Source organism: Oncorhynchus keta, chromosome 6 (genome assembly GCF_023373465.1).
Source record: "Oncorhynchus keta strain PuntledgeMale-10-30-2019 chromosome 6, Oket_V2, whole genome shotgun sequence".
Taxonomy (NCBI): domain Eukaryota; kingdom Metazoa; phylum Chordata; class Actinopteri; order Salmoniformes; family Salmonidae; genus Oncorhynchus; species Oncorhynchus keta.
Window position 1 is genome coordinate 29,502,827 of NC_068426.1, and position 20,255 is coordinate 29,523,081.

Sequence of the window (20,255 nt, forward strand, 5' to 3'; positions counted from 1 at the left end):
GGGGTGACGTGAGAGAACTTGGGAAGGTTGAACACCAGAAGGGCTGCGGCGTTCTGGATGAGTTGTAGGGGTTTAATGGCACAGGCAGGGAGCCCAGCCAACAGCGAGTTGCAGTAATCCAGACGGGAGATGACAAGTGCCTGGATTAGGACCTGCGCCGCTTCCTGTGTGAGGCAGGGTCGTACTCTGCGGATGTTGTAGAGCATGAACCTACAGGAACGGGCCACCGCCTTGATGTTAGTTGAGAACAACAGGGTGTTGTCCAGGATCACGCCAAGGTTCTTAGCGCTCTGGGAGGACACAATGGAGTTGTCAACCGTGATGGCGAGATCATGGAACGGGCAGTCCTTCCCCGGGAGGAAGAGCAGCTCCGTCTTGCCGAGGTTCAGCTTGAGGTGGTGATCCGTCATCCACACTGATATGTCTGCCAGACATGCAGAGATGCGATTCGCCACCTGGTCATCAGAAGGGGGAAAGTGGAGATCTTCAGGGTCGTCTACCCAAAGTACTAAAGACCTTATATTGAGAGTTCTCCACTATATCAAGCACTTACTATAAGCCCCGGGGCTCAATTGCACAGCCGAGCAGGAAAGGCCTCACAGTATGTTGGACCATTTCCAAGGATCTTTGTGATGGAGAGATGCAAACTAAGTGGAGTTTGGATGTGAGCAGCCATTTCATTTTCCCATGGACATTTTTTATTGCCTCAATACAGTCATGCTCTCACAAACAGATTTTTAAAATATTTATTACTATATTTTTTGAATATGTCATAGTGTATATATATATATATTCCAATACTACGTGAGGAAATGGCCTGGACTTGATGGCTAAAACACAAAAGGGTCAAAAGTTCAGGTAACATGATCGTGCCACCATTTTTAAGTACCTATTAGGGATGACATGTTGCAAATTAGGTTTTATACGTGTATACAGTTTTGTACTGCTTATTCAAAACACTTGTTTCTGAAAACATATTTTTTAAATGCTTTATCAGATGTGTTCAGCTCCAGGCGAGATTGATTACTTTGAAGGGAGCCTCAGAAAACAAATCCAAACATGATTGTCAGCATCATCAGGATGGAGATCATGTCTCATTCTCAATGAAAGTATTTTTTGAAAAACATTTAGAGGCATGGCTAGCTGGCCTTCTAGGGACACAAGTTAGCCTCCACTCACGCACACCCATAATACACCTTCCATTTTATCCAATTTATTACAAAAAGAGCACATACAAAAAGGATAATATACAAGCCTTGAAATAAAATTGAAAAAAAAAGATAACAGTTTCGGTTTAGCGATGCAACTTTTAAAATCATTATTAGTAGTAATAAATAAAGTACAAAATTCCACCAAATGTGAATCTAACATTTTACACAATACGCTCATCCAGTTCTTCATCAACACACTCATCATTAATGAGCTATTGCTTTAATATTAATGATAAATAGTTCTACTCTCCGATAAAATATCCTATATTGAAAAACATTGCGCAGTCACAGCTAAAACAGCAGATATCTCATACAAAGGTGGCGGTTGCCCTTTCACTGGCACTTTTTGGGATATTTTCTCTTTCCTTCAGTTTTTGTTTGTCAGATGCAAGCAGCAGCAAAATGAATTATTTGTGTTATTCTTAGTGTAATCTGCAAATATTTTCACCATATACTTATATACCATCGAGAATATATATATATATCCAAACCTGAGAAATACATGCATTTTTAGTTAGTTTGTGCTTTAAGAGATCCTCTGTTCTTGTTTTCCCTTGAGAGAGGATTGTGAAGGGAAACATTGGATGGGTTCTGAGTGACGGGAGGGATGGACGGTCATGAAAAAATAAAGGGAAAGTGAAAGATGGAAATAATTAGTGTAGCGTCGATGAACACAGTGAAACCTGCCTCTTTGTAGAAAGGTTTTGGTCAAATATTTCATACATTTTTTATAAAACAAAGTTATTTTAAAGGAATGGTCTGATTAGGTACGATTTAGAGTTTAACTAAAAAAAGGAGAACAACTGGTTATGTCCAAATACTCCTAAATAGCTGCTTTCATTTCTCTCATAAGGTAATCACAGATATATTTGGTTAGTGAAAGCATTAATATGCCAACCACACCACCGGATGATCCCACACTTCACTTATGGGGGCTGACATATGTATTTCACCTTGCAGGTTGGTCAGTGGTGACCTTAAAAAGAGAAAGGAGGGAATAAGGGAGGAAAGACAACATTATACACTATTTGGAGATGGATTTTGGGTAAATGAATGCGGTTTAAATCATAAGGTAATATCTCTTGACACTAGAAGCGAGGCACTTGTTGGACTCAAAACTACATGTTTTTCTGGAAAAGAGGTAAGGAGAAATATCCCATGACAAAGACGAGAAGGAACATGCTTCATAACAGACAGAATGGATAGAAGGATGAGACGCAGAGAGCTGGAAATGACAGAGTATATAATAATGATGATAATACATCTATGTTCGTAAACTGTTATGCCAGTGAGAGGGTTCCCATGTTAAAACTAAGAGTGCAAAATGAGAAACAGGAAAACAATTCAACTAAAAAACATTTCATTTCATTGCAGTTTGTCCACTACGTCACAGCATAGGGGATAAGGGAAAATTGCATTGAATGGAATGTAACCAAGATATCCACAGCACCACATGAGAAGGGCAGGCCAGACAGCTCAGCTCGGGACAGTAAACATAGCACAGCCGGCTCGAGGAGAGATCAAACAGCAGGGCTTTTTTGTTTAATTTCTTCAGGAAAAATACAACTGCATGCGGAGCATTCCCATTTAAAACAACGCAAAAATGAGGTAAATCATTTTTTGTTATTTCTAAATAAATTGATTAAATTGCAACAAAATATCAAATTAAATATGTACCCATGATATCTACAGTTAGTAATAAATTATGATTGTTAAATACTTAAGGCATCTCAACTGACAACACCCTGTGTAAACTATCAAAACATCCCATAGAAAACTCCACTAAAGGAGGAGGCAGTATCAACACTGGCAGTGCACAGGTCAGTAAGGGTCTGTCCCAATCCTTCACAACTAAGTCCACAGGGCAATTCAATTTTTCCTAATGCTTCAATACTTCAATACAGTCCACAATGCATATGACAGATAGGTTCTTAAGGATTGGCACTGCTATGTACTGTTTATGCACATTGACTTAAACGTCACAGGGCAACAGATCAAAAGGAAAACATAAAATATCAACATTTAAATCCTTCATTTTTTTTTTTTTTTTTTTACAATAAAAAGTGTTCTATGACCCTTATTTTGCCCCCTCGTCCGTCCGTCCGTCCGTGTGCACTGTGGATACTGCCCCCATCACACAACATTCTACATTGTTGTTCTAGCAATACAGCATAGAAACCAGCATAGCAACAACGAGGGGAGATCTGTCACACAAAAACACAAGTTCAACAACTAAGCTCCTCACTCGGTCCAAAACATTGCGTGTTTATATACCTAAATATACAGAAACCAACGCAAATGCAATACCAAAGAAAGAGGTTGTTGCTATATCTATCATCACATGTGCTTGTTCTTTAGGCAATAAGGTAAACGTCACAATAGGATTCCATTTTGTTTGCCACCAAAAAGGGGCAGGATGAACACACGCTACAGGTCAGGGACAGCCACTGACATGGTGCTCAGTTCTTTTTTCTTTGTTAGTGTTGAGAAAGATAGTCACAGCTCAGATTAACTAAGTCATGCACAGACAACCCCCTCCCCTCCCCTTATAATTTTTTTGTACGCTAACACAACAGCCCAAGCCAACATTGAAACATGCATTTCACTACACTGCTCAGCCATAACGTCTGCGCCAGGAGGGGATGGCACAGAGTCGCTGTTTCTAGGGCAGCTAACCCTCCTGCATACCCAGAATGCCCCACACCTCACCCAGTCACTGCAGTGCATGATGGGGGATTGGGTCTTACTACATTTCTTTTTTGCATTTTTTAAAGTCCTTATTTGGCTTTGTATTCTACAAGCACTCCAATCAAACCACCGTTAATCTAACTTCTATATTCCCCTTTAACCCTTGATACACACTTGAACCCGCACTTTAAATTTGTCACGCATGATCACGCATTGGTTAAATACACACTGAAACCCACACACTGGGGCAGAACACACACATTAACCCGTGCTGCAGCAGGTCAAGCGATACCATAACTCTTTTGGTGAAACACTCACTAACCTGTGTATTTACTCAAACACACGCCAACCCATGCATTGGGGCAGGCCGACATGGCAGCGGTGAAATAGTCGTATTATGTCCCAACACTGATGACAGCATCAGTCCCAAGCAAATGTACAACTACTGTATTGCTGTGTCTGATACTGCTACTGTACTACCACAAATGATCTGTAGGCAAACATGGCGACAGGGCTTTTACGTGATTGATTTAGATTCCTGTTGTGGCAGAATAAGCAAGGTGTGTGTGTGTGTGTGTGTGTGTGTGTGTGTGTGTGTGTGTGGCCAGCTGGCAAGTAGGGTAGTGTATTTTTCACTCAGTACATTAATGTCATGGCTTTAAGAACATGCTACAAAGACACAGGAAACAGGACACACACCTGCCTCCCCTACCTACAACAACACGACGGCAACAACACCCCACCTCCAGCAAGCAACTAGTAAACCCTGTGTGTGTGTGTGTGTGTGTGTGTGTGTGTGTGTGTGTGTGTGTGTGTGTGTGTGTGTGTGTGTGTGTGTGTGTGTGTGTGTTTTTGCCGGGGATGTGCTTTTATTGAGAGAGAGACTCCATTCTCTCGTTCAGTAAGTAATCCTTGATTGGCTCAGTAAAGCGTGAGTCAGAGGGTGATGTCACATGACGTCTGGAGACATTTGGCAAGCACCCGTGTGAGGAGGGACCAGGGCCTGGGTGGATGGGAGCAGGAAACACACCAGGGTGATTGACAGCAGCCAGGCCGTCAGGCTTCACCCCCGGGCCATCAGCTGTCAGGATGGAGCTGCGTCTCGATGTCCACGCGGCAGATTGGACACTTTCTGCTGGTCGCCAGCCACTGGTCCACACAGCCCTGGTGGAAGAGGTGCATGCAGGGTAACCGCCTGGACGGGAGGGGGAGAAAAGGAGGAAGATAAATCGTCTGGTCATCAATTCACATATATTGAAAGAAAGAAATATACGGTATACACATCACACTGGTATATTTTATATGCTCCCAAAGGTTATTGATTGACGAGACGCAGAAATGGACACAACAAATCACCTTTGGGAGCATATCAGTTGCAGCCTACTCATTATTCAGAGGGTCCTGACAGTCATTACCTGACATCCTCTGCGTCCTCCAGCATCGACAGGCAGATGGTACATTTCTCATCCACGTCAGTCTCCTCGTCTTTCTCACCAATCTTCATATCCAGAGGCTTCCTCTGTGGACCAATCGAATGACATATCCAGACTATAATCAAATGGGGTCATCAGTGCTCAAGAGTTTTTAAAAAGAGACAAAAGGCTTCAGAAGTAAGCGACATTGCTTTAAAAAAATATATATATATATTTTTTACTTTGTTTGTATACAGCACCATAATCATACCACACAGAATGCTAACCTGTGCTTGTGTATCTATGATGATTTGGAATCATGCTTTAGTGTTGAGGTAGGCCTGTCTGAGACTTGTAAAGCCCACAGACCTTGAGGATGTCTTCTTGGTCTAAGACATTTGCAATATAGCTCCAGTTCTGTGTATACTTGTAGCTGAAAGAGCTGCCTCCTCACCTTCTTGTATTTGTGTGGGAAGGTGAATCTCTCTATGGTGGTCTGAACTGCTCCTCTACTGACACTTCCCAGCCTGTCTTCAAGCTGCAACAGCTCCTAGGGCACAGGAGAACAAGGCTTTAGACAGAACTTCACTAGGCATTTGCAAGTCCACTGGTAACGGGATATAGAACAGATAAGGCATTGCCGTTAAAGCTAAATTGTTAAACATGTATAGTACACATTAGAGGTCGACCGATTAATGGGAATGGCTGATTAATTAGGTCCAATTTAAAGTTTTCATAACAATCGGAAACCGGTACTTATGGACACCGATTTGGCCGTTTTTTTTGTTTTTTTTTACACCTTTATTTATCCTTTATTTAACTAGGCAAGTCAGTTAAGAACACATTCTTATTTTCAATGACAGCCTAGGAACGGTGGGTTAACTGCCTTGTTCAGGGGCAGAATGACAGATTTTTACCTTGTCAGCTCGGGGATTCAATCTTGCAGTTAACTAGTCCAACGCTCTAACCACCTGATTAGATTGCACTCCATGAGGAGACTGCCTGTTACGTGAATGCAGTAAGAAGCCAAGGTAAGTTGCTAGCTAACATTAAACTTATCTTATAAAAAACAATCAATCAATCATAATCACTAGTTAACTTCACATGGTTGTTAGTTTATCTAGCGTGTCCTGCGTTGCGTATTCGCGAAAAAGGACTGTCTTGCTTCAATGTGTACCTAACCATAAACATCAATGCCTTTCTTAAAATCAATACACAAGTATATATTTTTAAACCTGCATATTTAGTTAATATTGCCTGCTAACCTGGCTCGTTGCGAACTCTGTGAAGACTATTTCTTCCGAACAAAGACAGCCAACTTCGCCAAAAGGGGGATGATTTAACAAAAAAAAGCACAATCGTTGCACGACTGTACCTAACCATAAACATCAATGCCTTTCTTAAAATCAATACACAGAAGTATATATTTTTAAACCTGCATATTTTGCTAAAAGAAATCCAGGTTAGCAGGCAATATTAACCAGGTGAAATTGTGTCACTTCTCTTGCGTTCATTGCACGCAGAGTCAGTGTATATGCAACAGTTTGGGCCACCTAATTTGCCAGAATTTTACGTAATTATGACATGACATTGAAGGTTGTGCAATGTAACAGGAATATTTAGACTTATGGATGCCACCCGTTAGATAAAATAAGGAACGATATTTCACTGAAAGAAAAAACGTCTTGTTTTCGAGATGATAGTTTCCGGATTCAACCATATTAATGACCTAAGGCTCGTATTTCTGTGTGTTATTATGTTATAATTAAGTCTATGATTTGATAGAGCAGTCTGACTGAGCGATGGTAGGCACCAGCAGGCTCATAAGCATTCATTCAAACAGCACTTTCGTGCGTTTTGCCGGCAGCTCATCGCTGTGCTTCAAGCATTGAGCTGTTTTTATGACTTCAAGCCTATCAACTCCCGAGATTAACGTTGCTTCGAGGGAGGCTGTTGTCGATGTGTTCCTGTTTCAAGCCCAGGTAGGGGCGAGGAGAGGGATGGAAGCTATACTGTTACACTGGCAATACTAAAGTGCCTATAAGAACATCCAATAGTCAAAGGTATATGAAATACAAATCGTATAGAGAGAAATTGTCCTATAATTCCTATAATAACTACAACCTAAAACTTCTTACCTGGGAATATTGAAAACTCCTGTTAAAAGGAACCACCATCTTTCATATGTTCTCATGTTCTGAGCAAGGAACTTAAACGTTAGCTTTTTTACATGGCACATATTGCACTTTTACTTTCTTCTCCAACACTTTGTTTTTGTATTATTTAAACCAAATTGAACATGTTTCATTTTATTTTAGGCTAAATTGATTTTGTTGTATTATGTTAAGTTATAATAAGTGTTCATTTAGTATTGTAATTGTCATTATTACAAATCAAAAATAAATAAAAATCGGCCGATTAATCAGTATCTGCTTTTTTTTTGGGACCTCCAATCATCGGTATTGGTGTTGAAAAATCATAATCGGTCGACCTCTAGTACACATGTATAACACTAGTAACAACAGATATAGAATACAGCTATAGGTAAAACAGAATATGGTAGGATACATCTAGAGATGGACGTTTACCTCATAGCTCTCTCGTACAGCCGAAGCATGGCGTGAGGGGTTGAGGCTCTGTAGAGCCAGCAGGTGTAGCTGGGGGTATGGATAGTTTCTGATCTCGTGTACAACCTGTCAAAAAAAACACACAAAACACTTTAGTCATTCACAGAACATCGTAAGATATGACCGAAACATACAGCACGGGACAGAAGTCAAGCAAAAACCTAAACCTAATAAAACAGCGAGACAGACACCAAACAAAAGACAGAGACAGACAGACAAACCACCAACATAGACCCCCGAAAAAGGCAGCACACAGTCTAAAAAAAGCTAAAGCATAGATCTACAAAGACACTGAACAATAAAGATAGACATAAAACATCAACAAAGCAAAGACAGACCAAAACAGCCAAGTCATTGATGTACCACTTGAGTAGAAGTCGTGTTCCTGGGAAAGTGGTGCATTCTGGGGGATGCCGCCAGGTAATGCTGATAGTGCTGTGGAAGCTGCTGGAGCTGGTACTGATGGTGAGAAAGGCCAGCGTCCACACTGAGGTCCCTACGAACAGAGGGACAGTGAGCGACCTCGATTAACATCAACACAGAATATGAAGGCGTTTACAGACAGGCTGCGATAAATAGCAATTGAACCGCAAGAACATCGGCCTACTGTTTGTAGAGACCAGGTCCCGGTTGTTGTCAGCTCGAATCTTGTCATTAAAACATTGTTTGATTGGTTGACAAGACTCTGCTCATTGGTCAACCATGTACAGCGGCTGCTCAATACTTCAGCTAATTTCATATTTTGGCACCTCGCGCACCGAGCTAGCAGCGCAGCTCATGGTAGCGAACCGCTTCTGTGAAATGCCTGATGAACAATTATCAAATCAAACATTATCGGTCGCATATGTACTATATGAGTGAGAGAAAATAGATTGTATTCACTTGGCTGAATGACAGAGATAAAGATAAAAAGTGCTCATGTTACTAGCTCCTTACAATGTAGTAAAATGTCAAACACTTAAAATTTAAAGTGGAAGAAAATTCAAAAAAAAGAAAAAAAAAGAAATCAATAACGGCAGGACAGTTGAGCTATGATCTATGGTCAGTTTAGCATTTACCTCCCAAATGGTTAAGGTTGTGATTTGGAATGGGTATGCTAATAATAGATCCGTTCTTATGAGTAACTACCCAAAGCCATAAACACTCCCGAGGTGCTCTCTACATGCAGGTGGAGAGACACCTAAATCAACAAACACACTAATGCCTGACAGACGCGGAGGTGGAACAATGACTTAACGTCTCCATGGTTCCCGGTTTAATTTCAAACAGTGACTCACCAGTCTGTGCCCTCGGCCAGGTAGCGAGGCTGCTGGCTGATTGGCTGGGGGACGTGGAGGGGAGGGGTGTAGTCATACCCCGAGCGGAGCCTGTGAGGGTTCAGAGGAACGCGCTCCTGTGTTCGCCTGCACGGAGGAGGCATTTACATCCATTAGCATTTGGAAATTGGAGGGGCTGTAGTGCTCTAATGTCTGTTCGTGTGTGTGTGAGAGAGAGCGAGAAAGAAGGGTGGATAAAGTGTATCAAAGTGTGTATCTTAATGAGCATCCAAGAGTGTATTTAACTGAGCATGTCAAAGTGTCTTGGAGAGTGAGCTTAAAAAAAGTGTGTGGTCATACCGGGAGTGTGGGAGGATCCTGCGGTGCTGCGCCTCTAGAAGCTGCTGCTGGATGAGGTATTGCTGGTGTAAGGCCTGAGGTAGAAACGGAGGCCCCTGGACGTCCTGGAACTGAGGGGGGGCCGGCAGGGCCGGCGGTTGGTGGGGGGCTGGGGACAGGTGAGGGGCCAGGCCAGTCTGGGGGGGCTGGCTGGCATGGCCCAGGGGGAACTCTGCTGAGATGGGAGCCTGGGGGCCGCAAGGTTAAAATGTCGGCAGGAGGTAGCATGGCTGTGCTGATGCCTGGTGAAGTGTGCTCCTGCGGGAGACAAGCGCACCCAATCAAGATTTAGAGGAAGTAGGCCTCAACCAATCAAGACAAGACCGAAAAGTCACTCAGCCAATCAGACGATAGAGAATCACACCCACCCGGAGAATAGACAGACAGATCAACCAAGACAAGAGAACACTCACCCAATCAAAGAAGACGCCAGAGAGAGTAGAAAGATTGAGTGATCACACCAATCACAGACAGACAGTGAACAGCCAAACAGATAGAGGGAGTCAGTCACACTCAATTAAACATCACACAGAACTACACAGACATTTTACATTACATTTTAGTCATTAAGCAGATGCTATTATCCAGAGCGACTTACATAAGCAATTATAGTTAAGTGTATTACTCAAGTCACATCAAAACAGATCTTTCACCTAATTGGCTCGGGGGATTTGAACCAGCGACATTTCAGTTACTGTCCCAGTTACTGCTCTTAATCGCTAGGCTACCTGCCGGCCACAGACCGATCTAATGATAGCATAATCACACAAAATATGACAATCTGACAACAGACAGGAGACGTATAAATTATTCTCAGACAGAAACCAAAACCACGCACACCACGCACCAACACAATCGTAAAAACACATTCAGAAACAAACTGACAACACACACACACACACACACAAGATCACTCACACACAGTCATACAGATCAATCATACACAGAGAGAAAACAGAAAGTGACCTCACCCAGGAAGAAAACACAAAACAGATGAAAGAGCAGATGAAGAACAGACAAAGTGGAGAGACGTCTAACCTCCAGAGAGAGCCAAACTATTCAGCTCATATCCTGTCAGCTGGGAGTGAAGGGGTTCATTGGGCACCAACCGACTGGCCTTTAGTTTGATTTGGACTTCAAGCAGGTCTCTGATAATATCAGCTAAGTTTGATTTCAAGGTTTGATGAGGACTTTTGCTTAAGTAGGTTTGTATAAAAGTGATAAATAAGTACCGTGGGTTTAATTGCACCTTGAATGAACACATATTTTCATATGGTACGGAGTTCTAGTGTATGAGAATGTTTAACGTGATATGGCGGTACATATTTTCAACGTTCAACATGCTACTTATTCACAAGGAAAACAGCCACTCTCTACCTGCCTGTCCAGCTGTGAGATGTAACTACAGTATTACCATCAGACCTCAGAACACTAGGCCTATAGGCCTCTCTCATTATGGAGCCTGGCATTATGGGATCAACTGATAGATCCACCAGCCACTTGGGGTGCGACTCAGTAGTCTAAAGTGGGGTCCTCATCTTGTCTCATTTTATTATATCTTCGCTGATCTAGAAAGACAAGGCAGGTGAACACAACATGTCAGATAGACATGCCAAAATTGCTTTCACTTGTCCAGGGTTGCCAGTTTCCCGATGGAACTTAAGCGTACAAGTTTTTAATGATGCATCTTTCCTACAACGGCCCAAAGACGTAACAATCGTTCCCCAAAACACCACGAAGAAAGAAAGATCGCTAAGTGCGTGGTTGGAGGGTGTTTCTATACTGATAAGATCGAAAGAAAGGAAATAATAGCTTAACAGACGGATCAGCTCCTAGAGAGATATTACCACCTACGGCTGCATATATTGAGGTGGCTTATTCTAATGCTTACCCCCAAAAAATTCACAAAATCACCTACTTGGCACATCATTGCCCGCATTTTAGGCTCCACATCATGAAATATATTGAGACAAATTACAGAAAGTAGCCTACAAGTAGCAAAATAAAACACAATTGAACATTAAAGGTATTTCAATATGATTGAATAAATAGGCTTATAGCCTACTGTTTATATTTTAATGCAGTCATCTTGGTTTTCATTTGATGCATCTTTTAATATGTCGCTTGTTTGTATCAATTGCAAAGACATAATACAACTTTACTCTGAAGTTATCTTGAGTCAGAGACGGATAACCTAAGTGATTCTATGTTTAGCGGACATCTGTGTATGAAGTCATGCGGGAGGGCAATTTTTTTTTTACGCATTTAGCGCTCTACAAGTGGTCTGAGGCAGGCGTTAGATTACGAGCGTTTAAATGCAACGTTAATAACAATGGTTTTGGGAAACAGCTCTGAGATTTAACGACGCTCCAACGAAGGTTCTAATGAAGAACTTAAGATCCTTTTGGGAAACCATCCTTCACACAGATCTGAAAGAGAACTGAGCTAGAAGGAAAGGACACAAGAGGAAGCCAATACAGACAATTAGACTATTGAGGTGCAGACCTGTAGCTAATCCTACACTTCCATCTGAGGCAAGCTGCTGCTGATATATTCTCCACGTATCACCCCCGGGTTAATGCCGCCTCTCGGTCTGTCTCTCTGTTCCTCAAAGGAGGAGTTGTGAAGCGCTGGCCAACCTGCTGAATCAGCACACTGCTGGGTCGCAGCCAAACAATCAATATCCATTACACACAGAAGGGAGGTGAGGAGGGGGAGGCAGCTGCTCCTTCAGCCCCCAGCTGTCTGAGCCGGGGAGCAGACTCCAAGGTCTGGGACTCCAAGGCCTAGTTTATTCAGCAAGCAGGAACAAAACAAGAACAAAAAAGCCAAAGTATTTTTTTTTAAAAATGTACTCCATAGAAGGGTCCTTCGGAGGAAGGATAGTTGACATATGTTCAACTTGTATATGCCTGTAAAGTATATTATGTTCAACAATGTATTGAAAAAATAGCCAAATGAAAAATGGTATATTTTCAATATTCATGTTATTTTACAATATTCATAAATGAACATAAGAAAATTGTGATTGAAATCAAAATACTACTTAGATTACAGAGCAAGCGGAAAAGCTTCATATGACATCAATTCTTGCTTTGTAGCACTTACCAGATGAAACACTATGGAGTCTTAAAGGAGGCCAGAGCAAGGCCAAAATGTAACAAATATTCCAACTTCAATTAATTATTTCTCAATTAAGCTTTAAGATACAACATGTAAAATGTATGTCAACAATCCTTCCTCCAAAGGACCCTTCTATGGAATACATTGTGAAAATCCCCAAAGTCATGTTCTTTTTTGTTAGTTTGGTGAGGAATCACCCAAGCTATTTGACTATTATTGTGATAATAAAACGATACTACTGAGCTCCATAAATGATAAATAATGGCTCATAAAACAGCTATGCAACTTCGTTCTAATTTGATGCAGAGACGAGAGGGTTTAATCATTATCTTTACTGTTCAGAGGGGAATTTAATTTCAAGTAGCACTGCCTCTGTAATGATTATGATAAGCAGAGGTGTACTTGATACTTTTAGCTGATAGTTGAATCACATTGCGTAACCCCCCACCCTACATCATAGCCTACGTAATTCAAAGCAGTTTGAATGTTCTAGTCACAAACTAAGATGACATATTCTGCTTGGTTGTTCTTTTGCTACAGTATATATTGCCCTGAGACACAGGAAACCCAGTGAACCTCAGCCATAAGAGGAGAAATTGTGTTGGCTGGCTGAGGAAGTAGAGCGGAAAAAAACTGTTGGCTTCTGGCTTTGGTGGAAGAGGATGCCATTTCAAAGCATTTTCACTCCGTTCTGACGGAATGCTTTACATTTATGTTATTTTACAATATTCATAAATGTAAGAAAATTGGGATTGAAATCTAAATGCTACTTATATTACAGAACTCAATAACAAACGGTTAAACAGACCCCAGTAACAAAGGAGAAACATGATCATACATTTTATTAGATTTGGATATAACAATATCTCATGGTGGATGTGTCCTATGATGACAGGGTTGTCCCCAGTATTTTTTAACAAGGTGTTGCTGCTGAGAAGGGGGGCATTGCCCCCTTTTGGACTCAAAACATTGTTTCATTTTTGAACACCTGTCACAAGGTGTGCGAGCACCCCTCTTACATTCCTTGGAGAGAACCCTTGATGATTCTAATCATAAATAGACCATGAAATAGCCTACTAAATACACCTTACTTGGCACACATTGCACCATTGACAGACTGAGCAGCATACAGCCTCTATAGCCTATTATTGACTGTCTGTCTGCTCATACCTCTGTACTGAGCTCAGGCTGCAAATCTCCTGACTGGTGCATATCTGTGCTCAGACCCTCCAGAGCTGCACGCACACACCCAGCCCCTCCCTCATGGTGCGGCTGCGGCATAGCTCCCCCTCTTGACTGACAAGCCTGTAGCCCTGCCCATACATGAATGCAGCAGTCTGACGTCCAACCCGGCTGTCTCTGCAGCTTTATAATCACTGCTACTACTCCCCCCCAACATAATCCCCATCTACACTACACACCCCCATTCCCTCGGCAGCATAAGCATCCCATTACTTTACAGTGCACAAATAGAGGGGTGAAGAGGTAATGTGTAGGCTAATCAGTGCAGTAGCTATCAACCAATCATGAAGGATTTAGTACCTAGGTCTGTCTGATGTAATGGCATGTAATCTGCCCAAGTGCAGGGTTTAGTAGGAAATTGCAAACTGGTTTGAGGGGGTAGCTAAGAAACATCTTATGTTTTACATATAAATAACCCTAAGTATCAAAAGATTCATAACTCAATTATGGCTGTAGGTGTCCGGTGCATACTAAAGTATAGTAAGATAAGGTGCACATATCAATTCTAGTGATTTGTGCATTATTTCATCACATGATTAGAATACACATGTAAAGTCTAAAGTGGCTGCTTGCATGGAACACTACAGTAGGGTTGAATAATTTGTAATTGACTCCCGAATATGACCTTGTAAGCGTTTGAAGACCAAGGCGGTGACAATAACCTTTACCTGTAGGTAGGAAGGCTATAAACCATAGCCAGATAGCTTTGTTTTTTTGGTACAAGAAACTGTCATAGAAAGCCTCTTTTCTCAAAAACATGAGATATTCATTAAACGAGGGCAATTGACTATGACCGAAAAGTGCTCTGCACCATCATTGCATACTTATTTAATTGGTCATGTGGAGACCAAATGTAACACAATCTAGCCTAAATTTATATCATCAACAAATAGGCCTAGCCGACATAAAAGCGGTTTTACCTTTACCGTGTACAAATATTTGCCCATTTTCAAATTGCACTTAAATCAGATCCAACTTCGTCTGTGTATAAAACTGATACAACCACAGTCTGCTTAAGACATTGTCTAAAAGGTAAAACAAGGCAACTCAGAGATGTTATGCTTTTGTCACAGATTTATACCGACTTAGGGTTGATGTAATGTCTTTTACTGCAAAGTGTATTGAGCTGTTCAAATGCATTTTAAATACAGTATCATTCATTGTTTAAAGTTGTTTTGCTAATTGAGTTCAGTTTGATGCTGATTGATCTAGCTCACCTGAACAGCTAGGTGTCATTCCATATTGAAGCAAGAGAGAATTATGCATCTAAGTGTATATGTCAAGGTAAAGACATCACTTGTTCCTTGCGCTGTAGTGTTGTCAAAGTAAAAGTTTCACTTGCTAGTTTTGAGATACAGGCAAGTCTATCTATTTGCTAGTTTATATAACAAATATAACAATTCAAATGCTTTATGTTGACCAACTCAGTCTGTACAGCTATTGAATGGCTGGTGCCACGTGTCAAAACTCTATTGAAGAACACCAAAGTAAACAGCACCGGCATAACCTCCATAGCATTTAAATCAGTGTTTTATGTTGGGTGTCATGTAGAGGAACTTCAAGGTGTGTATTCAGCCTCATAACAACACTCAATCTCCCGTCCTGGTCAGTTTCTGAAAGACACTAATTCAAGATTCGTTATTTAGCAAAATATTCAACGCCAAATTAATCCGCTGCGTGCGACACATGGTGCATATACAGAATAACACTTTTGTAACCAGATTACAAAAATGTTTAAAAAACAAACCGAGACTGGCAAAAAAGGGTGAAAGGAAGAAACAGATTTTGCTCACTATTACTACTACAGTAAACAACCAATGTGTTACAGCTGACAAGAGTAAAATACAGATGGAATGTGTATTGATTGGGGGGGTGACTATGGTTCCAACATTAATCCCTGCCTCCCGTGTCTCAGTCAAAATGTATTTTCCCAGTAGGACCAAGTGATTTGACTGTCCCTAACCCTATGATTGGGAGTGGGGAGAGAGCTGCACCTTGTGAAGTGCCGCCGCAAGAGAGAGATGAGAGCACAGAGAGAGGGGGGCTGCCTTAGTGATGGCACGGTGGTGGGGACACACACACATGGAAATCAGCAAAAAGCACACTGAAGGTTAGGAAAAATACTACAAGTCTTTATTGGAAAATATTAGTATGTGTGGCACTGTGTGATAATAGTAATAATAATATAACTACATGCAAATAAAGACCAAAGGCAAGGCCCGACCATGCTCTGTAGGGTTAACAGAACAGAAGCAGCATCCAATGAGTAGATGTGTATGCTACAGCACATTTCAGTACAGCAGGGACATCTCTACACCAAGATTACATTGGAATCTGCTGTTCAATGTGAAAACATAAAAGTAATAAAAAATGATCATGCATTAAGTTCTAATACAAGAACATAAGGTAGAGAAACCACAACCAAAGAATAAAGACATTTTGATTCTAAAAGGAGTTCTACAGCAGTGCAGGATATACACATCCCTGTAAAATGGATAGCATTCTGTGGAGGTGTTGAGACTGGGGAATTTAGCATGACTGTGGATCACAAAAGGAATATTAAAAAGCAAGTCAAGTCTCGAAGATTCGCTGTGACAGACTAAATGGGTTCATTCAATTAGATGAGACAAGGGCTCGTACACACATATAGGATTATGGCTGGCCGTTTAGCCACCAGAACAGGTGCATGGACCATCAAAGGTGGCAATTTAGGATCATTTGGGGAAAGGGCATGCAAATTAGAATGCAGATTTATTGCAGCCAGTTGTCCAATTGGTTATTTGTGATTAGGATGATAGCATTTGGAAGGGGGAATGAATGTGAAGCGTTTCAAACAGGCCATCAGGTCCAATTGACAAATGCAAGTTGGTACAATGCACCTTAGATTCAAGAGGGATGACTGGAGACAGCTATCCACAAGTTCGATCAAGCCGGACTATAATCTAATCGAGGGGCCAAGGGGTCTAAATGTATCCACTTTACAGAAATTTACAGCAGAATGTAGTCTATCCACACTGAATGGGAGAATCACAATGACATTTTGTAGTACTAGGTCTAAGGCTACAATGGGTTATTTACTAAAGAGCAACATGACAGTTTAAATAAAGACAAAACTGTTTTCTAGAGAAGGTGTTATTCTTTAGTCTGTTACACAGAAGGATACGGTATGAGTGGGAGAACTCGGGTTTTAATGCCAATGTCGTCTTCAGATGGAAATAGGAAATGAGGAAGAAGGGGTTCACAATACAGCTAGATGCAGAGAACAGGCAGAGGCTACGGCAGACAGCAGCAGATGATCGTTAGCAACACAATGGAAGGGGACAAAGGTCTGAGAAATGCGGAATGTAGCGCCAGCCTCGATACTATGGAACAGGAAAAAAGAACACAAATAAAAGCACAATGAAATCATTGGTGCTAATGCATGTCTCTGAAAATGCACGTTCATATGATTATTATTACATGATTAGTATAGCCTTTTACTGCATATCGAGGATGTTACTTATTTTGGCCGCTTTGGCTAGTAATGGTGTTTGCAATCGAGCGAAACAAAAGGCAATCAGTTGTGCTCGTGTTTTTCCTGGAATATATAACGTTAGGTTGATAGCTCAAAACTAAACATAGGGTTTGGTTTCGGGTTTGAGAGAAGAAAAAAGCTACGGGATAGCGTTTCTGACCGGACTATAGTTGACTAAGAAGAAAACGCGTCACTAGACTGCAGTGCATTTTAAAACGCCGAACGTCAGCCAACCAGCTCAGATTGATTGAACGTGGCAGTCGTTTTCGGGAGTTAATTGCATAATGAAAATGTATATAAATGAGGGATTTAGTAACCGATTTAAAGTACAGTCTCTGCCAATAACATTAACCTACCTACACCAAATAGTTCGCTGAAGTCAACTAATCCCACACAGCACACACTAACACGATATTGTCACTCGCCAAAAACCAATACAAGGATAAACAATTGATGCCACTGATGTGATGTTCGCTAACCAGCTGCTCGACCAGAGTAAATACAACAGCCAGTTAATGTATTAGTCGACGGTGTAAAACATACATTTACAGTTAGAGTACTGTAGGCCAAATTGGTAGAAACGACTCCGCTAGTTGTATCCTACTGTACTGTTAGTAATAAAATGGACTATTCTACTGATGGTCCTTGCGCGTCTATCAGCCTAATAGTAAAGGCTGGCTCAGCCAGGGTGGCCCATACCACATAAACTAGCGGTGTTGGCTGGCTAGCTGCCATTTTGCTTCGTTAGTTAGCTTGACAATTTAACGTTTGGCTTTGACAATAAGAATTGCAAGCTAGAAAGGATTGCAAACACTGCGCATTCGTTAGTTACATCAGGCACACAAGTTGATTATTTCGTTTGACCTTGTCCGATTAGTTACAACCTTTAACGTTACTGCAAAACCAGATTTTAGTCGCTCGAGCGAAGTTGAGCTAGCAGGCTGGCTAGCTAAGCAGCTAACGTTAGCTGGCTGGCTAGCATTATTAGCTTGGCGTCTGGCACTGCAGATGGCAGCTGGCTTTAATATTTACTTCGTACAGGAACGAGAAAATACCTAAAAAATTGACATAATAAATACATAACTTTACCTCTATTTCTTACAGAGCCAAATACGGGAAGAACCAAATATCCGACATGTACTAACACCATCCTGGGTCCTTTGTTGTATCGCTAGCCTGTGAGACAGATGGTCCATGGAAATGGTCCCTTCCAATCCCTGCACATTCAAACGGACAGGCTGCTCAGCTGCCTGGCATACAAAGACAGAACGAACCAATCAATGAACACCTCTCTTCGTAAGCCTCTTCCTGTGGCACACGGGACAGCCAATCAAATCAGCGATTTGTGTTTTGCGAATTACAAAGAGGTGGTAAATCCGTTTTCTGGACATCTACTCAAGTCAATCAGGCTCAGATCCATCCATATCATTGACTTTCTTTCATACCAATACACGATGCTGCTAAAAATGTACACATTGTGTCATGTTCCTATATGTACTCCAGGACATTTTTTTTGTTGAAGGCCTATTATTTGAAAGAAGGATATTGTCATGCCATGGTGTCCTGGCTAGACTCTCCAGTCTGCACCACCAGAGTTAAGACAGGAGCTGAGCAAGTCTGACATGGGAACAGATGGAGAGGGGAGGTAGAGGGGGTCACTAAACTCAATCATTCTCTACTCAGTGGCAACCCTTATACCGCCTAGCCTACCCACCACTATAATCCCCTATGGTCTTGCACAAAGGACCCTGAGCTCTATACTGCACCCCCGCGGTCTGACTGCCGATGCCTTTACGGAGGTCATGCTCCAGCCACAGATATAACCTAATTTACCTTTTGGTTTCATATCATATTGACTGAGAGACTGACCAACACTCTTTGACATCCCCCCTATCAAATTGCCCCTTTACTTAGTGACAAGTAATCACAACGGTCATATTGATCAAATCAGGAGAGAAAAAATGGAAAACCATTCCTATGCATTGTTGACACCAGTTGAGAGATTTGGTTAATTTTGGTACAAAATATGAATATTCAGACACAAAGAGCGTTACACTGATCCCGGAAGTCTGATGGCAATAAAAGCCACATAGCTATCTTTGGATAATAAAAGGATATTCCTGCACACAGATTAACTTCTGCATTTATTTGCAGAGTCAAGCAAGTACGCGGTGGAAATATTTGTTTAATATTGTGTGTAGGCTACGATCGTTGGTTTGTGAAATTAATTGCAAACTCAATGCAGTGACAGCTCGGTCGTCCTCCAGCAGGCAGCAGTTAGCTGAAATTAAGTCAACACCATTTTCATGCCTATGACATGGCGGGGTAGGGGAAGGTAAATGGTGACATGCAATATAAACCTGTGGATTGTTTACAACATATTGAATAACCTAGTATTTTACCATTAATTTCAAGGACTCGCTTACTGGTACTTAACGATGGTCCTAACCTCTGTGAACATTTCGTTTTGATTTCTGCTAGGACAGGGCCCTCTGGTGGTCAAAAGTGTGTACTCTACAATCACAGACATAATTTCAATGAAAACGGCACGAACCAACGGCTACTCAGATATCCAATCACCTCCTTCAGAGTTCCCTAAAATACCAGAACACAACAATTTAATTTATTTTCTAGGGTAGTAAAATATCTATTATCAATTGTTCTACTCACCAATGACAAGGGGACTAGCCATGGGAATTAGCATACAGCTGTAGTGGTGGTCTCAGGATTAACAGAGATGGCAGAAGGGCTCCATTGCACCAATCTGGTCCCCCTTGCCTGAC

At 41.5% G+C, this 20,255-nt stretch overlaps 1 pseudogene; it reads right to left on the reverse strand.

The window, feature by feature from the left end:
• Positions 1–1,197: 1,197 nt before the first annotated feature.
• On the reverse strand, positions 1,198–18,953 carry LOC118385367 (E3 ubiquitin-protein ligase RNF165-like; annotated as a pseudogene).
• Positions 18,954–20,255: the final 1,302 nt, after the last annotated feature.